The following is a 24,536-nucleotide window of genomic DNA, read 5'->3' as shown; positions in this document are numbered from 1 at the left end:
AAATACTAAAACAGAGTTTGTTTTGAAAACATATGCAAATGCCACTATGTTAAAGCTGTTTTAATTTCAAACACACACAGAGAGAGAGAGAGAGAGATATCAGATGAATATTCACCAAAAAGTTAACAAAGATTATATCAGGGTGGTGAGGTTAAAGTTAATTTTGTTTTCTTCTTTGTGCATTTCTGTTATTTTCCAAACATTCTGTAATGGCCAAGTATATTATTAACAAGAGTATGTATATAAATAATTATAGTTTAAATAGATTCCTATATTATAAGCTAATAAGTCATTGGTGTTGAGAAGAAAACTATATATTACTTTTAAGTTTTCTGATGCATTTTAATTTTAATGCAGTTTTTAATGTTATTTTGGTTTCACATAAGAAAACTGCATTTCAAATCAAATGCTTCATAATAGAATCTCACTTATCTTGATTTTAGACACATTTTGGATTGAAGATATAAGAGGCAGAGAATGGATTCGGAGGAGCTTATAAAATAATGGAACCAAGGCAGAGCTGATAGGAGGCAGAAAGGAAGATCCTAGATCTAGAGATGGGTCTGTCTACAGAAGGTCAAGATGATGATGAACCTCATACAATTGGAAAACTTGATATTCCTGGTAAGGAAAAACATGGCAGAGAGTCTCTCAGTGGGCATCACAGGTCTGCCTAAAAAGTCTTCCACTGAATGCAAGGAATAAAAAGAATATTTTTTTTTAATCAAGAGAATTTATTTCAAGAATTAAGATTACTACCAACTCACACTCACGAGGATACCTATTAGGAGGAAAAAAACTAATAAGGATAGGGAGGATCTGGAGAAACTGGAGCCCCCATGTACTGCTGGGGGGAATATAAAATGGTGCAGCCACTATGGAAAAGAATTTGGCAGTTCTCAAAAGCAGAATTACCATATGACTCAGCAATTCCACTTCAAGGCCATTACCCAAGAGACTTGAAAGCAGATTCTGAAATAGATGTGTGTACACCAATATTCATTGCACTGTTCAACCTAAGTCTCCATCAATAGAAGAATGGATAAATAAAATATGATATATCCATACAATGGAGTATTATTCAGCCATAAATAGAAATGAAATTCTGATATCTGTTACCATAGGGATGAACCTTGAAAACATTACGGTGAGTGAATAAGACACAAAAGGACAAATATTGTATGACCCCAAAATATGAAGTATCCAGGATAGACAAATGCATAGAGACAAAAGTTTATTAGTGGTTACCAGGGTCTGGGAGGGTAAGGCGAATGGAGAGTCATTAATGAAGGGATACTGAGTTTTGTTTTGGGGTAATAAAAAAACTTTCGGAAATGGGTAGTGATGATGGTAGCACAACGTGACGAATGTAATTAATATCACTGACTTGTACGCTTAAAAATGGCTAAAATGGCAAACTGTGATATATATTTTTTTACCACAATTAAAAAAAAAAAAGTAAATTAAAACATTGAAAAAAAAAAAAAAGAAAGAATTAAGTTTGGTAGACCTGGAATCTTAATGATCAAATTAAAGGAAATACTTCCCCACGAAAGATTTGGCTACACACCTGTATGAAGACATGGATAATGTAGTCCACCTTCCTTTGCAGCATGTTACATGTAGCCTGGGATTAATAAGATGGGGCCCCAGGGTATCTGTAAAGCTCTCTGAAATTGTATATAAAAAATTTCTGTCTATGTGAACATTCGTATTTTTTTGTAACATGCATTTTTTCATAACTCTTTTCAAAGGGGCCAATGACCCAAAAAGATTGCAAATTAATAGAAAAAGTGTGAATTGTGGATTTGGAGAGAATTAACTTCAAATTTGTAATTTCCTAGTTGTGGGAACTTGAGTGAGTTACTTAAATCATTTGAGATTCATTTATTTATTTTTTTAAATATAAAATGGGAATAATAATGTCTTCCTTTTTAGAATTATTATGTATTTTAAAGTAATATGTAAGTACCTCACATAATATCTAGCACATACTAGACTATGAATGGTAGCTACTATATATGGTACATATATCATCACATAAATAGATATTCTGGAATCCCAGCTTCTCCTAATACTTTTTTTTCAGGGGGGAGGGAAAGACCCTCAATTTTGTACTCAAGTGTGTGTAAACTACATATGATGGTCTAATTCTTCTTATCATTGACTCTTTCAGACAATCCCACAATTGACAACTAAAAGGAATTCTGGGGACATACTGGATAGATGTTCCTTCTTGACAAAAGCTGAATAAAGTATTTCAGCCAACTATTTCAATGTTAGATCAATAGTTGGTTCAACCAAGGTGGACAGCCTTACGCAGTCAACATCCTGGAGAGATAGGAGACATACTGAGATGAGCCCCATCTGCCTCTGCTTGTACCTATTTATGAATCCCTGGGTGATACAAATGGTAAACACGCTTAGCTACAAACTGGATGATTGGAGGTTCCAGTCCACTCAGAGGTGCCTCACAGGAAAGGCATGGTAATCTACTTCCAAAAAACCAGCCTCTGAAAACCCTACGGAGCACGGTTCTGCTCTGACACACATGGGGTTGCCATGAGTGGGAATCAACCAGTTTGGCAACTAGTTACCTATTTATGGTATGGGAGTAGAGCACAAAGTGACAGCTGAGGATTGGGGTAATCTCATTGGATTTAGGAGGAAAAGGTTGGAGTTTGGAATTGCCAAAGAGACCTGGACTTGAGAGGAAGATGAAACCACAGGGAAGTTGGCCCATCATTTTGTGTGTCATTTCCCTCATACATCTGGCAATTCCTAAACAGTGAATGTACAGAGCGAGATTTCCCGAAAGCAGCTGCTGGGAGCTAAAGAGCTGTGCAGAGATTTACACTATCTTATGGTGATGAGGGGACAAAGACTGAAGCAGGGGGCCTAACAAGGTGGTAGCCCCTGGTACAAATCCCTGACTTTCAGCTGAGACCCCAGAGAATTTTACTTTGGGAGTAAGAACAGGACATAAAAAGACCAAACCTAATAAAGCCTAAGATTCACCATCAACTGGATGAAGTTGATCTGAAAATACTCTTCCTGCCAGGGGGAAAAAAAAAAATCAAATCCTCTTTGGATGTAAACATCATCAGCCAGAGCCTCTGCAACTTTTCATATACAGTGTCTGCAATCCAATAAAACATTTGCAAACATATCAACAAATGGCACCAAATGACCAAAAACCAAATGAAGAAACAGACAATATACACAGACCTAAGGGTGATTAGGAAACTCTGGTGGCATAGTGGTTAAGAGCTACGGCTGCTAACCAAAGGGTTGGCAGTTTGAATCCACCAGGCGCTCCTTGGAAACCATATGGGGCAGTTCTACTCTGTCCTTTAGGTTGCTATGAGCCGGAATTAGCTCTATGGCAATGGGTTTGGTTCATTTTTGAAGGGCAATCAAAGTATTGTAATTATCAGAATTTAAAATAACTCTGATTCGTATGTCTAAAAAAATAGAAAGATAGAGAATTTCCTCAGAAAACTATTGGAATGTAGGAGGGGCCAGGAGGGAGGCTTCTGAAGCACTGTTAATATTCTATGTCCTGATCTGTGTGGTGATCACTCAGATGTAACAGTAAAAATTCACCAAGCTGAACCATTAAGATTTGTGTATGTGTGTTATACCTTTTTAAAAAGTTAAGTAACAAAAAAATCTGGGGAGAGAGAAAGAAAATGCCTAGTTCTTTTTTGGCTGGACGTCATCATACCTGCTTGAGATTCTTAAAACTGATGAGCTTCTCACAGCCATGGAGGAAGACACTGCTGATGTGATGAAACTGGCAAAGTAGAAAGCTGGACTACCTAGGGGCAGAGGGGACATTCCAAATATTTAACAACCAGTGCACTACAGGCACCAGCCAATCTACTCACCGTAAAGCAACCAGTACAGCCGAATTGGTTGTACCGAACCATTGAATTAACTATCTGAGAATAAACCTGTTGCCCTCAAGTCAATTCCAACCCACAGGGACCTTATAGGACAGGATAGAACTGCCCCATAGGGTTTCCAAGGAGCAGCTGGTGGATTTGAACTGCCAACCTTTCGGTTAGCAGCTGACCTCTTAACCTAGCCCTTCTGTATTAGCTAAAAGAGCAAGATCTGGAGCTGGATGGCCTGGGTTTAAATTCTGGACCTCATACTTAATTTCTGTGCAATTTTTAGCAAATTATTATATTCTTGGTGCCTCAGTTTACTCATCTGCAGTTGGGGATACATCATGAGGTTTGAATGTACAAAGGATTAAATGAGTTAGTATATGTTAAAAGCATAGAACAACACCTGGTACATTAAAAAAAAAAAAACTGTTGTCAAGTTGATTCTGATTCATGGCAACACCATGTATGTCAGAGTAGACTGTGCTCCATGGGGTTTTCGGTGGCTGATTTTTTTTGAAAGTAGATCACCAGGCCTTTCTTCTGAGGTATCTCTGGGTAGACTCAACTGCCAACCTTTTGGTTAGCAGTCAAAGGCATTAACCGTTTGTACCACCCAGGGACTAGGAGGTATAGCAGCTGAGGTGTAAAATACATTTTCCCTAGCCCAATACCTCTCATCTCTAGGGTTCATACCACCTGGCTTAGGAATTGCTCCCAGTTGCTGTCTACAGCCTTGATTCATATAGGGGAACTATCCTGAAGCCCCTTTTGAGATAAAGCATACTGTTGACTTTCAAAGACAAATGGCTGAGAACTTACAACAATCATTTCACACGTATATGTTTTAACTCCTCAACTGGTCTGCCAGCTCTTTGAGGGTAGAGCCCATTTCCCCTTTTTTTGGCATCCACTCACCAGGCTCCTTAGGGTGCTAGAGAAACCTTCAATCCCCATGACTGCTAAGTCAGTCTATACATTACAAGAAGAACAGTTACCAAAGCAAGGTCTTTACACAATTTATAAAAGCAAAAATATAAATGAAGAAAAATTAAATACTTAAGCCCTACAAAATTTCCATCAGGCCTGAGCCAGAAAATCACTGTGTTGGCTTTTGCTTTTGAAATACCAGTTGTGGTGTTTATGGAAGAGCTGCTAAAGATTTACTTCCAGTCTAATAATCTAATTTGTGGGTTCAGAATATATAGCCTAATAATATAATTCTAACTCATGGGTTTGTTGCCTGCGGCCCCATTTGCACTAAACCTTTGAGTTTCTCTTTCATTTGATACCCATATAAACTGGAGACCCCCCACTACCACATAATGTCGTGGGTTAGCATTCTCCCCAGTATCTATGTGGATTCTCAGGAACTTTTGGTTTTCTTTGTCATCTCTCACCCTGACTTCCCATTTCTAGTAAACTCTCTAAATCTTGCTCCCCGAGGTTACTCTCTTCTCCACTCACCATTTCCCAAGAACAGTCGCTAGCCTTTATTCCTCAGGTTCCATTAAGACAGGCTCTTGTGAGTAGCAAGATTTAATCTCACATACTTGAGACATGTTATCAGAAGGAACCAGTCCCTGAAAAAGGACACCACGCTTAGTAAAGTAGAGGGTCAGTGAAAAAGAAGACCTTCAATGAGATGGGTTGACATAGTGGCTGCAACAATAGGCTCAAGCATAACAACAATTGTGAGGATGGCACAGGACCAGGCAGTGTTTTAACAACAACAAAGTCTTAGGAATAAAACGGAATTATATGTGTGTGTGTGTGTATATATATATACCAAACCCATTGCAATTGAGTTGATTTCAACTCATAACGACCCTGTAAGACAGAGTAGAACTGCCCTATAGGGTTTCCAAGGAGTGGCTGGTGGAGTATTGGAACTGCTGACCTTTTGATTAGTAGCCAAATGCTTTTTTCACCAACGTAAATGGTGACTGTACACATGGACCTCACCAGATGGAATACACAGGAATCAAATCGCCTATATCTGTGGAAAGAGACGACGGAAAAACTTCAATGTCATTAGGCAGAACAAGGCCACGGGCCAACTGCAGATCAGATCATCAATTATACACATGCAAGTTCAAGTCGAAACTGAAGAAAATTAGAACAAGTCCATGAGAGCCAAAGTATGACCTTGAGTATATCCCACCTGAATTTAGAGACCATCTCAAGAACAGATGTGACGCATTGAACACTAATGACCAAAGACCAGGCGAGTTGTGGAATGACATCAAGGATATCATACATGAAGAAAGCAAGAGGTCATTAAAAAGACAGGAGACAAAGAAAAGACCTAAATGGATGTCAGAAGAGACTCTGAAACTTGCCCTTGAACACTGCGTAACTAAAACAAAAGGAAAAAATGAGGAAGTAAAAGAGCTGAAGAGAAAATTTCAAAGGGCGGCTCAAGAAGAGAAAGTATTGTGATGACATGTACAAAGACTTGGAGATATAAAACCAAAAGGGACAAACACACTCAGCATTTCTCAAGCTGAAAAAACTGAAGAAAAAATTCAAGCCTCGAGTTGTAATACTAAAGGATTCTACAAGGAAAATATTAAATGACACAGGAGGCATCAAAAGAAGATGGAAGGAATATACAGAGTCATTACACAAAGAAGATTTGGTCAATATTCAACCATTTCAGGAGGTAGCATATGATCAGGAACCGATGGTCCTGAAGGAAGAAGTTCAAACTGCACTGAAGTTATTGGGAAAAACAAGACTCCAGGAATTGACGGAATACCAATTGAGATGTTTCAACAAACAGATGCAGTGCTGGAAGTGCTCACCCATCTACACCAAGAAATTTGGAAGACAGCTGCCTGGTCAACCAACTGGAAGAGATGCATATTTATGCCTATTCCCAAGAAAGGTGAGCCAACTGAATGCAGAAATTATCGAACAATATCATTAATATCACATGTAAGCAAAATTTTGGTGAAGATTATTCAAAAGTGGCTGCAGCAGTATATCAACAGGGAACTGCCAGAAATACAAGCAGGGTTTAGAAAAGGACATGGAACCAGGGATATCAATGCTGATGTCAGATGAATCCTGGCTGAAAGTAGAGAATACCAGAAGGATGTTTACCTGTGTTTATTGACTATGTAAAGGCATTTGACTCTGTGGATCATAACAAATTATGGATAACATTGTGGAGAATGGGAATTCTGGAACACTTAATTGTGCTCATAAGGAATCTGTACATGGCTCAAGAAGCAGTCGTCCGAACAGAACAAAGGGATACTGCATGGTTTAAAGTCAGGAAAGGTGTGCATCAGGGTTGTATTCTCTCACCATACCTATTCAATCTGTATGCTGACGAAATAATCTGAGAAGCTGGACTATGAAGAAGAACAGGGCATCAGGATTGGAGGAAGACTCATTACCGACCTGCATTATACAGATGACACAATCTTGCTTGTTGAAAGTGAAGAGGACTTGAAGCACTTACTAATGAAGATCAGAGACCACAGCCTTCAGTATGGATTATATGTCAATATAAAGAAAAGAAAAAACCTCACAACTGGACCAATAAGCAACATTATGATAAACAGAAAAAAGACTGAATTTGTCAAGAATTTCATTTTACTTGGACCCACAATCAACAGCCATGGAAGCAGCAGCCAAGAAATCAAAAGATGCATTGCATTGGGCAAATTGGCTGCAAGAGATCTCTTTAAGTGTTAAAAAGCAAAGATGTCACCTTGAGGACTAAGATATGCCTGACCCAAGCCATGGTGTTTTCAATCACATCATATGCATGTGAAAGCTGGACAATGAATAAGGAAGACAGATGAAGAATTGATGTCTTTGAATTGCAGTGTTGGTGAAGAATATTGAATATACCATGGACTGCCAAAAGAACAAACAAACCCATCTTGGAAGAAGCACAGCCAGAATGATCCTTGGAAGCAAGGATGGCGAGACCATGTCTCACATACTTGTGGACATCAGGAGGGATCCATTCCTGGAGAAGGACATCATGCTTGGTAAAGTAGAGGGTCAGCGAAAAAGAGGAAGACGCTCAAGGAGATGGATTGACACAGTGGCTGCAACGATGGGCTCAAATATAGGAACAATTGAGAGGATGGAAAAGGATTGGGCAGTGTTTCCTTCTGTTGGTACATAGGGTTACTATGGGATATCACCTAACAACAACAACATACATATATATGTATACATTAGTAATAGAATGGGCAACAAACCTGAAATGGAATAAAGATATCTCTATCCAAAAGCTCCTAGCCTATCTCTAATCCTCAAAGGATTTCTCACTGCCCTCCCTTCTCCTTGGCATGCTGATAAGGCTCTTCTCTCTTGCCCAGAGAACCTTTTCCCACATATCTCTCTTCTTGTTATAAGGCTCCCAAACCCTTGCTTCCCTCCCCACTAGGGAAGACTAAAATGTTCCAATTTGTTATACAAAATAATTTAGTTATCTTTGTTGCAGCTCCCTCCTTCCAGAAAGCTCAGGCAAGCCAGGTGTTTTTCTAAACAAAACAGTCTTCCATCCCTGACCCAACGCTCTCCCTTCCCTGGCTTTTAGATTCTGAGCAATATTTTTTTGTTGTTTTTAAATAGCCACTTTGTTTCCTTCACATTAGCCATGAAATACACTTAAGGACTAAGAGCTTCCAATAGCCAGCCAAAATTTCCCTTTCCTAAGACTTGGTTCTAAATTGTCATAGTCTTTTTCTATGTTATTCCACTTCTGGGACTCCTAACGAAATAATCCAAAACAATCCATCAAGCAAATAAAAGCCATATTCAGGAAGATGTACATTGCAGGGTTTTTGTAGTAATAATGTTTGAAAACAGTCTGTTGTTGTTGTTAAGAGCCATCCAATCCATTTTCGACTTACAGCAAGCCCATGTGACAGAATAGAACTGCCCCATAGGGTTTCCTATAGGTCAGAACCGACTCAACAGCAATGGGGGTGGTATGGGAATCTTTAAGGGAGCACATCACCAGTTCTTTCTCCTGCTGAGTTGCTGGGTGTGTTCGAACTGTCAACCTTTCAATTAGTAGCTGAGCACTTAACCAATGGGCCATCAAGACTCCATTGAAAATAATCTAATGATCCAATAATAAGAAAATAACTAAGTAAAGGAGGATATAGCTATTCAGTGGACTATTCTGTGGTCATTAAGTGAACAGCCAAAAAGACATATACCAACAAAGAAAATAGCCATGAGATAGTGCATTTTGAAGACAGGATATAAACTTGAATAGAAAATGGCAGTGTGGTTGCAGAAGCATGTATAGGAAAAATATGGGAAGAGTTAGACCAATGTGCAAAGAGTGGTAGTATTAGAGTAACAGGATTATGATTTTTTTTTCATTTTTTTCCTCTGTATATCTAATTCTCTATAATAAAATTATATTCATTCTATTAGTGGGTTAGCTTAACTATGAAAAAATGTCTGTCTTGAGCATTATGCTCTTTTAAGAATTATCTATATGGGACCAAATTGACAACAGCAACTCAGGAGATTAGATAGGAACCTTAGGGGGCAGTGAGCTTACATTGATAGGGGAGGAACAATTCAGAAAAGGAGGGTGAGAACGGTTACACAACTTGAAGAATGTAATCAATGTCACTAAATGGTGCATGGTTGAATTGGTGTATGTTTTGCTGTGCGTATTCTCAACAGCAACAAAATGAATAAAACTATTTAAAAAATGTATATTCATTCTACTATTGGGAACCTTACAAATTAAGCTACTTAAAAATAGATACAATTTTAGTATAATGGATCATCCAAAAAATACGATACACTAAAAACCAAAGAACCAAGACAAATGATTCTTTAGGACAGAGTAGATTCTGTAGGACAGAGCTGAGCTACCCCATAGAGTTTCCAAGGAGTGCCTGCTGGATTCAAACTGCTGACCTTTTGGTTAGTAGCCATAGCACTTAACCACTACACCACCAGGGTTTCCCAAATGAAGTTACATATAGATAATCCGAGCGTCTCAAATAAACCTCTTTCAGATATAATTCTATGCTATAAATTCACCTTATATTAATTTCAGTGGTACCCCCATTTGTACCATCACCTCAACTCTCTGGAATGTGATCAAGAAATACGTAAAAGTAAAAGGCTTCTAGCAAGCAAAATGAGTGTCGAATCCATACACTTTTACAGGTTCTTACCAAGAGCTGGTTATGCTCATTCTTGCCACAATACTAACAAGCTAGAATTTCTAGGCCGCAGCATACGAGAAGCAGGAAATTGAAAAGAGGATGGGGTTTCAAAAAGTGACGGTTGCCAGCCTAAGGTCCAGAGGTAGAGAAAACCAGCCTAAAACGGAGCAAAACATTTTGAAAATGATGTAATGTTGGGTGCCAAACATAACTATACTCCAGCATTGACTATGATATTTGGCTCTAATCATGACATTGGAGTCCTTAATAGCAAGACACTTTACCCTACTTGGGACCCTGTCTGGTCAGAGAAGTGGAAGACACATTTTAGAAAGAATTTCCCTTATATGGCTACTTTAAAAAACATATATTTTTAATGCTTTATTCATCTTAAAAAAAAAAAAAAAGCACCTACAAGAAATCGCTCATTCCTCCATTGCGGGCAGTAAACGAGGAATTATATTTGGGCTTATCTGGAAAAACAGTGGCAATTTATAGAAGCAACTTTCTTCTGAAATTTTCTTCATTTTGCTCTGTTGCTAATGAAGAGCTACAAGCACATTTTTTCAGTCTCAAAACGTGCAGTGTGCCCTGTTGTCTCCTGTTCCATAGTCCCCTCTACCCACGCCAGTTTTCCTTCCACGCTCAGTACCCTACCACGCTTATTGTGGGCTTGAACTGCACCAGTCTTGGGGGAATTAAAATTGAGATATGTAAATGTCAGTTTCTATTACAGCTCACAGAAACTCTCCCGCCAGTATCTCCACACGCACCATAACCCCTGGGAGATGCCTTCCACAGTATCTGGGCTGCCTGCGTATCACCCCAGTCAGGGCCGTTGGGAAAGTTTTAAGGTTGTTTGCTTTAGTGGATTTGTTCCAAGTGAGGCTCATGTTTTTCAAAAGACGAATGCCAAAGATAACAAAGAATGCAAAGGAGAGAGGAAAGAGAGACTTATCCAGAATACACGGGTGAACCAGGATAAGATTTACTAAGCAACAGTATGTTCAAGGGCACTTGAATCTCCACCACATTTAGGATAACCCAGAACTCTGAGGTTAAAAACAGTGCAAGTAATCTCTTAGGAGGCAGTGATTTGGGACCCTGAATGTGTTTTACAAGCTCTTCATGCCACTTGGGGCAGAGGTCACTGCCTTATTCTGCTGTTGGAGCGGTTTTCAGCTATGTTAGAGTGGTCTTTGTTGACAACATTGTTTCCAAGTAATTTTCTAAAAACCCTCTGATGACTGTTTCCTGTCATTAGCTCCTGTAATTTGTTTTCTGGGCTGATGGTCAGCACTGTAATTGCATCGAGAACACTGAGTGGGTTCATATGATCATTCGGTGTGCCTCCGTGTTAAACTCATGGCTGTTTCTCGAACCCACTTTAGATTAAAAAGAGTGTGCCATTTACATCTTTAAAGAAGATAATAGAAGATGATTATCTGCATTATTATAATTTAGCATTTGCCTAGCATTCACGTTTCCAAAGGCATTATGACCATTTATTAATTATCCAGCCCTGTACCCTTGAGCTCTAAGCTATTTGGATTTCTCTCTGATTTATAGATAAGCAACTGAGGCTGGGGAAGGGTAGTTGGCCGGTGAGAGGTTCCTCCCTTCCTGTTAGGACTCCCACCGTTTTTCCAGGCCGCTCCACCCAGCTGGGATCTGCACAGGCTGGCTTCATTACTTTGAAGTTTTGTGTTTGATGTTCTCTGGATGTGTACATAAAATACATTCCAAAGTCACATATAGATTATTTTTGGATTATTTGTTGTTTTGGATTTTCCCTAATACTATTCACTTACATTCATTCACTCACCCCTTTATTAATTTCTGTTTTCGGGTGCCTGCTCTGTGTCACGCAGTGAACTAGGCTCTGGGGAGAGGGAAGCCACAAGCTGGCAATGCAGGCAGTTAAGAATCCACCTGAAAACACTGCCAGTGAGGTGTGTGATGGCATTGAGAGAAAATACTAACAGGAGAACCAGTGCAATTGTCTGTTGCTAGTGGTTAAGAGCTACGGCTGCTAACCAAAAGTCGGCAGTTCAAATCCACCAGGCACTTCTTGGAAACTCTACGGGGCAGTTCTACTCTTTTCTTTAGGGTTCCAAGTCGGAATCAACTCAATGGCAATGGGTTTGGGCTATTTATTTATTTGGAGGGCCGGGGGTGGTGTATTTTGAGTTGGAATTTGGGAACTCCAGTTTTATGTGTGTGCTTTGAGTGGGAGGTGGGAGGAGAAGGTGAAGAAGAGATGGAGATAAACAGCATTATTCCAGGGGACAAAACAACACAAACAATGGTAATCAAGGGAGGAGTAAGGCAGGTATTTGGCCTGATTGGAGGGTCTGTTGTAAAAATATAGTGGTAAATGAGACTGGAAAAGTGGTTTGGAGGCAGGTACTTGATGGTCTCAAATTATCTACTGAACAGGGTGAACTTCTCCATTAAGAATGTCTCCCCATTTGGACGATAGGCTATTGGAAGTAGCCAGAAGTATAAAGAAAGCAATAGTATAGTTGTGTACACTTTATGTGAGAAAGTTGGAAAGAGAGATTATTTGAATGATAAACTGAGTGACCAAATAACTGAAAGAACCAAAGCAAGTCCAAGACAGTAAGTTTTAGGAAGGAAAATTGGTAGTTAATCAGGGAATAAATTATATTGGCCCTGAGTGGTACAAATAGTTAACACGCTTGGCTGCTAACCAACAGACTGGAGGTTTGAGTCTGCCCAGAAGTACCTCAAAAGAAAGGCCTGGTGATCTACTTCTGAAAAATCAGCCGTTGGAACCCTAGGAGCACAGTTCTCCTTTGATACACATGGGGTTGCCGAGAGTTGGAACTGACTCAACGGCAACTGTTTTTTTGTTTTTGTTTTAGTATGTGATTAAAGGATTTCAAATACTCTGGATTTCTAATTTTATTTGCTCATGGATTCTTCTGTCTCTCTCCCTTTTTGTCCCCACCCTGTACTCTACACCAGATTTGTGCCAAGCTCCACTTCATGCCAGCTTTCACAGGAAATCCAATCATATGAATGGCATTGTAATTTTTTACACTTTACAAACATGCAGGATGATAGAAGTGTGGGTCACATCACAACCCCTGGCCATTTCCATCTCCTCTACACTACCCTGCCTATAAAGCTTCCACCCACTCATAAAGCTGCCACTTATGACAAAGTGGCTCTACCCATCTGCTCTGGGTCCCTGGACACTGCAGACCTGGCCCCTGATCCACAGCAATATTAAATACAATAATAGTAGGAGCAACAACCATTATTGAGTATCTACTATGTGCGGGGTCCCAAACTAAGAGTTTAACCGTATTATCTCATCTAACTCTTCAATTCTTGAGGCTATTTTACAGACAAGCAAACAGAAGGAGAGAGAGGGTAAGTAACTTGCCCAAACTAACTCAGGTTTACAGGCAAGTCTATTGGCGACCAAAGTACAGCATCTTAACAAAGCACCATATTAAAATTGTCTTCAGTTACTCAATGATGAAGATACATCATCTGGACAACAATGAAATAGGTCTCAGCACAATTTTAAACAGAGGAACTTCAGTTATTCAGAATGAAAAAATCAGTGAATGGGTATTGATGTATAAGTTAATGTCCATGATAATTAAAATGATAGTCTTCCAAATGCTGAGCCTTTTAAATGTTGACTCTTTTTGGTGAAATTCTTTCCAAAAGGGACCAGACACTTCTGTGCATTAGTTAACAGAACATAGCGAACTGAATCTGACTGCTTCTACATGGTTTGTTTTCGAGACACGGAACTCACTGTATTGGCAAAGCCACCGAGGATGAGTGCTTTTACAGCGGTAGGTGATTCTTAGGTGGGTTTTCATTAAATGTCACCCTTTCCCAGGTCTGTGATAGTTAGAATTCCCTCTCTGTCTTAGTTATATAGTGCTGCTATAACAGAAATACCACAAGTGGATGGCTTTAACAAGCAGAAATTGATTTTCTCACAGTGTGAGAGGTTGGAAGTCCAAATTGAGGGTGCCAGCTCTAGCGGAAGGCTTTCTCTGTTGGCTCAGGAGGAAGTCCGTGTTTCTTCTGAGCTTTTGCTGCTGGGTGATCTTCATGTGGCTTGGCATCTCTCTTCACCCTCTCTGCTTGCTCAGTTGCTTGTTTAATCTCTTTTATATCTCAAAAGAGATTGACTGAAGATACACCCTATAGTAATCCTACCTCATTAACATAACAAAGGCAACCCATTCCAAATGGGATTATAACCACAGCCATAGAGGTTAGTATTTAAAACACATATTTTGCGGGGGGGGACACAATTCAGTCCATAACACTTTCCCTTCCTCGGGTTCATCAACGTGATAAGAACCAACAGAGCTGATAGCAATTTGATGAGCTGTCACATTTTGACAAGGTACTGGTGAGATTGCCCTGAAAGAGTTTCTCCACCCAAAAAATTAAGGATAAAAGTTTTTAAGGAGCCCTGGTGGTGCAGTGGTTAAAGTGCTCCACTGCTAACCAAAAGCAGTTGGCGGTTTGAACCCATCAGCTGCTCCATGGGAGAAAGATGTGACAGTCTGCTTCTGTAAAGAGTTACAGCCTTGGAAAGCCTACAGGGTGGTTCTACTCTGTCCTATAGGCTCTCTATGAGTCGGAATTGACTCGATGGCAGTGGATTTTGGTTGGGTGGTGGAAGTGGCTAAGCATCCAGCTACTAACTGAAAGTTTGGCAGCTCAAATCCACCCAGAGGCATCTCAGAAGAAAGGTCTCACATTCTACTTTTGAAAGATCATAGCCATTGAAAACCCTATGCAGTGTGTTCTACTCTGTTCACTGTAATTTGGAATAGACTTGCTGGCATCTGGTTTGGTTTTTGTTTTTTATGGTGCAAACGGTTAACATGTTTGACTGCTGACCAAAAGGTTGGAGATTTGAGTTCACCCAGAGGCACATTGGAAGAAATGTCTGATGATCTAGTTCCAAAAAAACCAGCCATCGAAAATCCTAGGAATGCAGTTCTGTGACACACATGGAGTGGTCATGAGTTGGAGTCAACTCAACAGCAACTGCTTAGTTGTTATTTGAATATTAGTTTTCCTGAATTAAAAAAAGGAGATGGGGGAGAATAATTTACTTCAGAATTTGTAACAAGTTTTGAGCCTGACACACACTATGCCAGGTGCTGATTCTAACACAGAAGATTACTCGAAGATTAATTGATAGCACCAGTAGTATTTCAAACAGGTCTTAAAACAAAAATATGCCACTTCTTGCTTAAGACTTGTGAATAAGCTGGCAGCCAAGTCAACAGCTTCCTTGTTCTTTCCTCTTTTTAGGTAATTTTCAGGACAAGTTCAAACATAACTCTCACAGTTAGTTACTAGAGGAGTTAATGACTCCAATTTGACAAAAGCCTCCTTAAGGCAACACGTTTTACCCCATCACTACTCTAGTTAAGTTAGCCACAGTGTATTAATTATTTGAAGACTAATCTCAGGAGGCACTAAACTCTGTCTTTTCTTTGTAAGAATACTAAGCTCACAGTAGAAGGCAAGTAATTCTAAGTTACCTAGAACCTTCCTGTTAAGAGAACTGAAAGTTTCCTTGTAAATATTTTCCACAAAGTGCCCAAATTAAGGACCTTACTTTCATTTCAGTTAAACTGAATATACAAACGTAGTTAAAATTGCCTAATTATCAGGAGGGGTCAGTTCCTGGAGAAGGACATCATGCTTGGTAAAATAGAGGGTCAGTGAAAGAGGGAAGACCCTCAACGAGATGGATTGACATAGTGGCTGCAAAAATGGGCTCAAACAGCAACGATTGTGAGGATGGCACAGGAACAGGCTGTGTTTCGTTCTGTTCTACGTAGGGTTGCTATGAGTAGGAACCGACTCAACAGCACCTAACAACAACCACAGTTGTCTACATGAAATGGTTAGAGAGTTAACAGAAATGTGTCCCTTCTCCACAATATTTTCTTTATGGGCTTCTTGCTAATGTCTGAATTTCACAATAAGTCAGTTTTGGAGTTAAATATTGCCTTCACTTTTGCTTCAAAATATTCCACCCTTAGAGGAACTAACATCTGATTCCTACCCAGACCCAACCACATGGACAGGGGTACAGCAGACAGGTCACCAGGGTCAGCTCTGGAGGATGAGGCTTAGTTTTGCAGGGAGCACCAGAACACTGAAAGTGGAGGAACCCAAAGTACAATGCCCTGCCAATAGAATGTTGGAAGTCATATCAGGGTTGGCCCCCTTTTTTATGAACAGGGTTGGGCTTCCAGAGCTCCATCCTGTTGAATGTCAAATATACACATTCATAGTTCAGTGGTAGTATCTGGGTTAAAAGTCCATGGTTGGATGAACAGGTAACATTTTAAGTTGCCTGCACATTAGAATGAATTAGGAGTTTTTTTTCTAATTTTCAATGGGATCAAAATGATGATCTAGACTGGCCCCCGGTGGGACGTGGCACCGCGGTGGGGTGGGGGAGGGGTGGGGAGCAGTCACCAAAAAAGATGAAAGGGGAAACTGAAGACAAATATCTCCTATTCAGAAATTTTGGATGGTCCTGCCGTTATGGAAAAAGGACTTGACATTCTGCATGTGTCTTTTTGAATATATAGGATAGTGATGGCCTGGATATCATAGTCATTAAAGAACATTGGTAAAACTCAAACTGCTTATTTCACTTTGCAGAAAGAAGAGGAGCCTGTTAGTCATAGATCACAGGGATTGGCAGGCAGTACACCATGCTGTGTCTACCAGGTGACATTCAGGTGTCTGTTACCATCAGGGATAGCTACATAATTTGTGGGACCCAGTACAAAATGAAAATGCAAAGCCCTTTATTAAAAAAGCAGGAAAGACTTCCGGCTAACATGGTGCCAAAGAAAGAAGCACCATGCAGTCCCTCCATAGCAAAGACACAAAAAACTAAGTAAAACAGAGACAAATGTCATTCCTGGAACCTAAAGCGTCAAATGAAGAGGTAAAGAACTCAGCCATGCACCAAATGGAATAAGACCTGACTGAGGACAGAGAGCAAGGAGAGATACGTGCTGAAGGCTCCATCAGCTAACACAGTATGGATCTGCCATCTTGGGCTCCTGTCAAGGACCAGCAGACAGGGAGCGTGGGAAGTAGCTTCCCAGAATCCCCAGGAGGAGGCAGAGCACCTGGTAACCAGCGATACATGCTTTCCCACCCCCCATTATCTCCCTGCTGCTCTACCTCTGAGCATCCTGGCTAGCTGTGGTGGTTCTGCCTGCCAGGAAGTGCAGCCTCTGTGTGCTTGGATTTGCACCCCCCGACCCATGTCAGAGACAGGTGGACCTGGAGTACAAGAAAGCAGCTTCATGAAGTTCCCAGGAGAAGACAGAGCATCTGGTAATGAATGATATAGGCTTTCCTAACCTCCCCCATTAACACTCCCCCCACCCCCGCTTCCTGCCAGCTGCAGCCTCTTGGCCTGGAGGCAACTACTTTGGCCTCAGGCTACTTGGATTTGCCCTGCCCACACTGGCTGGGCCCCGAGCTGGTGTTGGTTCTTTCCATCTCTTTTGGTTTCTTTTGTGCCTTCTACCACTTCCCTCTCCTTTCTCTGGAACACCTGGCTCTGTGTGCCATCCTTGCTTCTTCCTGAAAGGCTGTGAAGCCATGCTCAACTAGGAAACCACTTCCCTGGCCTGGGACACGATGCTGGTTGGAGCCTTGGGGCTTTATTTTGTTTTGCTTTGTTTGTTTGTTTTTCTTTTTGCAGCTTGGGAGCCCCTTCTAGCTGGGCTGCACTGTACAGCTTAGGAGCTACTCTCCCAATCTGCACAGCCACATAGGTGGGATCCCTGGGGGCATTTCTTTCCCCTTGCCTTTCTTTTTTTTCTCTTTTCTCTCTCTTTTTCCCTTTCTGTCTTTCTCCATTTCTCAGTTCTCATCTCTCTACACTTATCTTCTTTTCCTGTCTCCTGAATACCTGGTGCTATGTGACATCTATATCCCCTCTAGCCTGGCTATGCTGCGCAGCCTAAGAGCCACTTCCCCAGTCTTAGCGCCCCCCCCCCCCAGTGCGATTCTGGGACTCCTGGGGGTTTTACTTTTCTTTTCCAAACTTTTATCTAGTTATTTTTTCTTTCTTTTTCCAATTTTCTTTCTTTCCTTTTTGCTTTTCTCCATTTCTCGGTGTCTCATCTATACACTCCAATGGCAAACTCCCTTAGCACTCTTTTCTTTATTTTTTTGCTTGTTTGTTTTTGGCTTATGTTTCTCTCTCCTCTTTCCCATACCCCTATTAGCTCCACACATCACAACCTTCCCCCTCTTTCCTGCCTACCTACCTCATGCACTGCGCATCACACCCCAAGCAGCACAGGCACGGCCTACTGGAACCTGCCCAGCACTGATTCCTGGCCCACCCTGTTGGCCCCAGTATGTGCCACAAGCAACTCATCCCAGCCCCTCCCCTTCAGCTGGATCGGCCCTGCTGCACTGGAGCTGAATGACTGGCCCTGCCCATTCGACAAGGAGATGAAAGGTACCGTGACTACAGACAAGCAAGCAACAAAGAACGAACAGCCTGCCTGCTCAGACATAACCATATAAAACAAAACAGCAGGACGAAACAAACAAACCTGCAATCAAGAAATGAAGAAAATAACTACTGAATGTCCCAAAGAAAGCAGACAATTTCAAAATATAACAAAGTAGGACAGGATGTTTCCAGTAGGCATCCAAAATAAAACACCAGATGACTTTTCAGTAGAAGAAAAGGCACTAGAACTACCTGATAGGGAATTCAAATCTCTAATATTCAGAGCAATCCAAGAATTGAACCAAAAAGCAGACAAAGATGATGAAAAAATAGACAAATTTATGGAAAAGGCAAACAAATTCATGGAAAATGCAGACAAAAAAAAAAAGGAACAATTCAGGAAAATAATACAGGAACAAAAGCCAAAATAAATTCACAACTAGAAATCATTCAAAAATGATTAAAAATCCAAAAGATAAACAACAAGATTTCAGAAATGGACAGCATCATAGAAGGGCTGAGGAACAGGTTTGAAACAATGGAAGACAGCATCAGTGAAATTGAAGACAAACACTTGGGTACAACTCTGAGGAAAAATCAGAAAAGAAAATGAAGAAAAATGAAGAAACCCTGAGAATTATATGGGATACAATCAAAAGCAAAAATTTGTGAGTGATCAGAGTTCCAGAACAGGGAGAGAAAACGGAAAACACAGAGAGGGTCATTGAAGAATTGCTGATGGAAAACTTCCCTAATATCATGGATGATGAAAAGCTGACCATCCAAGAAACTCAACAGACTGCATATAGGATAGACCCCAAAAGAAAAACACCAAGGCATATTATAATCACACTCACTAAAACCTAAGACAAAAAACCCTGCAAGCAGCTCAAGAAAAACAAAAAGTCAAATACAGGGGGAAAAAAATAAGACTAAGCTCTGATTATTTGGCAGAAACCATGCAGGCAAGAAAGCAATGGAATGACATATATAAAACTTTGAAAGAAAAAAATTGCCAACCAAGAATCATATATCCTGCAAAACTTTCATTCAAATATGATGGTGAAATTAGCATATTTCCACATAAAGAGAAATTAAAGGGAGTCCTTTGGTCTGAAAACAACATCAGACCACAGCTGGAATCTATGATGCAAGATTGTACCAGTCAGATACCAACCTAGGAAATGAACTCTCAAGGACTATCCAAAACTAAAACAATTGCAACAGGGAACCAGAGAGGTTAATCTGTAAATGACGACAACATCAGAACAATAAAAGAGGGAATAAATGGCATAGATATAGAACTTTCTGATGGAGAGGAAGGCAAGACAGTACCAAGTAATAATAATAAAAAAAATAATAGACTGGCTCAAACTGAGGAAGATAAGGGGAAATTTCAAGGTAACCACAAAGAAAGTTAACAAAATCAAAATATAGAAGAAAAACATAAAGTCTCAATACAAACAAAATCTACAGAAACAAAAGAAATCCACAAACAAAAGGAACTCAGCACAGGAGAGTAAGAGGAACAAAAAAAATGTTAGCAGCACAAAAAAAAAGCACTACAAAATGACAGCAATAAACTCATACCTATCAATTTACACCAAATGTAAATGGCCTAAATGCACACATAAAGAGACATAAAGTGACAGAATAGATTAAAAAAAATATATAGGATCCATCAATATGCTGTCTACAAGAGACACACCTTAGAAACAAAGACATAAATTTATTAAAAATCAAAGGATGGAAAAAATATATCAAACAAATAACTACCAAAAAAGAGCAGAAGTGGCAGTACTAATCTCAGATAAGATAGACTTGAAAACAAAATCCACCACAAAAGATAAAGAAGGGCACTATATAATGATGAAGACTTAACCATAATAAAATCTACACACCCAATGACAGGGCTCCAAAATACGTAAACTCTAACAGAAAACAGAAATTGACAGTTCCACAAAAATAGTAGGACACTTCAACAAACCACTCTTTTTAAAGGATGGAACATCTAGAAAGAAACTCAACAAAGATACGCAAGAGCTAAAAAGCACAATTAGCCAACTTGATCTCATAGACATAAATAGAACACTCAACAGCTGTAAAGTACACATTCTTTTCCAATGCACATAGAATGTTCTCCAGGATAGACCACATCTTAGGCCACAGAGCAACCCTCAACAAAATCCAAAACATTGAGATAATACAAAGCATCTTCTCTGACCACAATGCCATCAAGGTAGAAATTAACAACAGGAAGATTAAGGGAAAAAAATCAATTACATGGAAACTGAATAACACCCTGCTTAAGAACCACTGGGTAATAGAAGAAATCAAAGATGGAATCAAAACGTTCCTAGAATCAAACAAGAATGAAAACACATCATACCAAAACCTTTGGGACACAGCAAAGGCAGTGCTCAGAGGTCAATCTATAACACTAGATGCTAACATCAAAAAATAAGAAAGAGACAAAATCAAAACATTAGTTACACATCCTAAACAAATAGAAAGAGAACAGAAGAAGAAGCCCACAGCCACCAGAAGAAAGGAAATAACAAAGATCAGAGCAGAAATAAATTAAAAAGAGAATAGAAAAACAATAGAAAGAATCAACAAAACCAGAAGTTAGTTCTTTGAAAGGGTCAACAAAATCTACAACCCACTGGCCAAACTGACAAAAGAAAAACAGGATAGAATGCAAATAACCAAAATAAGGAATGAAATGGGGGACATTACAACAGACTCAACTGAAATAAAAAGAATCATAACAGAGTATTATGAAAAGCTATACTCCAACAAATTTGAAAACCTAGAGGAAATGGACAAATTTCTAGAAACACATGACCTACCCAAACTAACACAAAATGAGGTTGAACATCTGAGCAGACCCATAACAAGAGAAGAGATTGACAAGATAAAAAAAAAAAAAAAAACCTCCCAACAAAAAAAACCCCTGACCCAGATGGCTTTACTGGAGAATTCTACCAAACAGTCAGAGAAGAGCTTACACTCATACTACTCAAACTATTTCAGAACATAGAAAAGGAAGCAATACTTCTGAATTCATTCTATGAAGCCAGCATAACCCTGATACCAAAGCCAGGCAAAGACACCACAAAAAAAGAAAATTACAGACCAATATCTCTCACGAATATAGATGCAAAAATTCTCAACAAAATTCTAGCCAATAGAATTCAGCATCATATCAAAAAAATAATACACCACAACCAAGTAGGATTCATACCAGGTATGCAAGGATAGTTCAACACTAGAAAATCAATCAGTGTAATCCACAACATAAATAAAAGGAAAGAAAAGAATCACATGATTATCTCAATCGACACAGAAAAGGCATTCGACAAAGGCCAACACCCATTCCTGATAAGAACTCTCAATAAAATAGGTATAGAAGGGAAATTTCTCAACATAATAAAGGGCATCTATGCAAAACCAATGGCCAACATCATTCTCAATGGAGAGAGGCTGAAAACATTCCACTAGAGAACAGGAACAAGACAAGGATGCCCTTTGTCCTCACTCCTATTTAACATTGTGTTGGAAGTCTTAGCTAGAGCAATAAGGCAAGAAACAGAAATAAAGGGCATCCAAATTGGTAATGAAGAAGTTAAACTGTCCCTATTTGCAGATGATATGATACTATATTTAGAAAATCTGAAAGACTCCACAGGAAAACTACTGGAACTAATAGAAAGATTCAGCAGAATAACAGTATACAAGATAAACATACAAAAATCAATTGGATTCCTATGCAACAATAAAGAGAACGATGAAAAGGAAATCAGGAAAACAATACCATTTATAATAGCCCACAAAAAAACAAAATACTTGGCAATAAATCTAACCAGGGATGCAAAAGACCTATACAAAGAAAACTACAAAATACTACTGCAAGAAACCAAAAGAGATCTACATAAATGGAAAAACATACCATGCTCAGGGATAGGTAGACTCAACATTGTGAAAATGACAATACTACCCAAAGTGATTTAGAAATACAGTTCACTAGCAATCCAAATACCAACAACATTCTTTAAAGAGATGGAAAAATTTGTCATTAACTTTATATGGAAAGGGAAGAAGCCCCAGATAAATAAAGCACTATTGAAGGAGAAGAAAAAGAAAGTAGGACTCACACTACCTGACCTCAGAAACTACTATACAGCTACAGTAGTCAAAACAGCCTGGTACTGGTACGACATATATTGACCAATGGAACAGAATTGAGAACCCAAATGTAAATCCATCCATCTATGGTCACCTGATCTTTGACAAGGGCCCAAAGTACATCCTATGGGGGAAATGACAGTCTTAACAAATGTTCCTAGCAAAACTGGATGTCTATCTGCAAAAAAATGAAATAGGACCCATACCTCACACCATATGTAAAAACTAACTCCAAGTGGATCAAAGACCTAAATATAAAGCGAAAAACCATGAAGTTCATAGAAGAAAAAATAGGATCAACACTAGAGGCCCTAATACATGGCATTAACAGGATACAAATCCCAACCAACAACACACAAGCTCCAGAGGATAAGCTAGATAACTGGGATCTTCTACAAATTAAATACTTGTGCTCATCAAAAGACTTCACCAAAAGAGTAAAAAGAGAACATTTACTCTGGGGGAAAAAAAAATTGGCTCTTACAAATGAGATAAAGGTCATATCTCTAAAATCTGCAAAAAAATCCAACACTTGTATAACAAAAGGACAATCCAATTAAAAAATGGGCAAAGGAAATGAGCAGACACTTTACCAAAGAAGACATTCAAATGGCCAACAGACACATGAGGAAATGCTCACCATCTCTAGTGATCAGAGAAATGCAAATCAAAACCACAATGAGAGTCCATCTCACCCTGGCATTACAGGCACGAATCAATAAAACAGAAAATAACAGATGTTGGAGAGGATGCAGGGAGTTTGGAACTCATGCACTGCTGGTGGGAATGCAAAATGATACAACCTTTTTGGAAAACGATATGGTGCTTCCTTAGAAAGCTGGAACTAGAAATACCATTTGATCCACCAATCCCACTCCTAGGCATATATCCTAGAGAAATGAGTTGTCACACAGATAAATGTACACCCATGTTCATTGCAACATTGTTCACAATAGCAAAAAAGATGGAAAGAACGTAGATGCCCATCAACAGATGAATGGATAAACTGAGGTACATACACACAATGGAGTGTTAGGCAATGCTAAAGAACAACGATGAATCTGTGAAGCATCTCATAACATGGATGAATCTGGAGAACATTATACTGAGTGAAACAAGTCAGTCACAAAAGAACAAATATTGTATGAGACCACTACTGTAAAAACTCATGAAAAGGTTTACATACAAAAAGAAACAATATTTGATGGGAGGAGAGGGGTGGGGATGGAAAAACACTTAATAGACAATAGATAAGTGGTAACCTTGGTGAAGGGTAAGACAGTATACAATACTGGGGAAGCCAGCACAACCTGTACAAAGCAAGGCCACGGTAGCTCCACAGACACATCCAAACTCCCTGAGGGACCGAATAGCTGGGCTAAGGGCTGTGGGGACCACGGTCTCAGGGAACATCTAGCTCAGTTGGCACACAGAGTTTATAAAGAAAATGTTCTACATTCTACTTTGGTGAGTTGTGTCTGGGGTCTTAAAATCCTGTAAGTGGCCTTCTAGGATACTCCACTGGTCTCACCCCTTCGGTGACTGTGAGAGAAAAAAACTTCTCTTTGTTAAAGCCGTCCACTTGTAGTATTTCGGTTATAGCAGCACTATATTACTAAGACATAGTGATTGCCCGGATAGATGAAAAATTTTCATCTTTCACCAAAGTATGTTAACATATTGCCTTAGTTTCTTACTGCAGCTGTAACAAGTGGATGGCCTTAAAGAACAGACATTTATTTTCTCATAGTTTAAAAC

General features: G+C 39.5%; 1 long non-coding RNA gene across 2 annotated transcripts in view; it reads left to right on the top strand.

Moving 5' to 3' along the window:
- LOC126072330 (uncharacterized) overlaps positions 1-1,800 on the top strand; it is a 41,143-nt gene extending 39,343 nt beyond the window's left edge. For both annotated transcript variants that reach the window (XR_007516493.1, XR_007516498.1), the window contains exon 4: positions 444-1,800. This is a non-coding gene — a long non-coding RNA (uncharacterized LOC126072330). The remainder of the gene's footprint in view (positions 1-443) is intronic.
- The last annotated feature ends 22,736 nt before the right edge of the window (positions 1,801-24,536 follow it).

This window comes from Elephas maximus, chromosome 1 (genome assembly GCF_024166365.1).
Source record: "Elephas maximus indicus isolate mEleMax1 chromosome 1, mEleMax1 primary haplotype, whole genome shotgun sequence".
NCBI classification, from domain to species: Eukaryota; Metazoa; Chordata; class Mammalia; order Proboscidea; family Elephantidae; genus Elephas; species Elephas maximus.
Note: the sequence above shows the minus strand (reverse complement) of the source record. Positions and strands in the feature narration are given on the sequence as shown.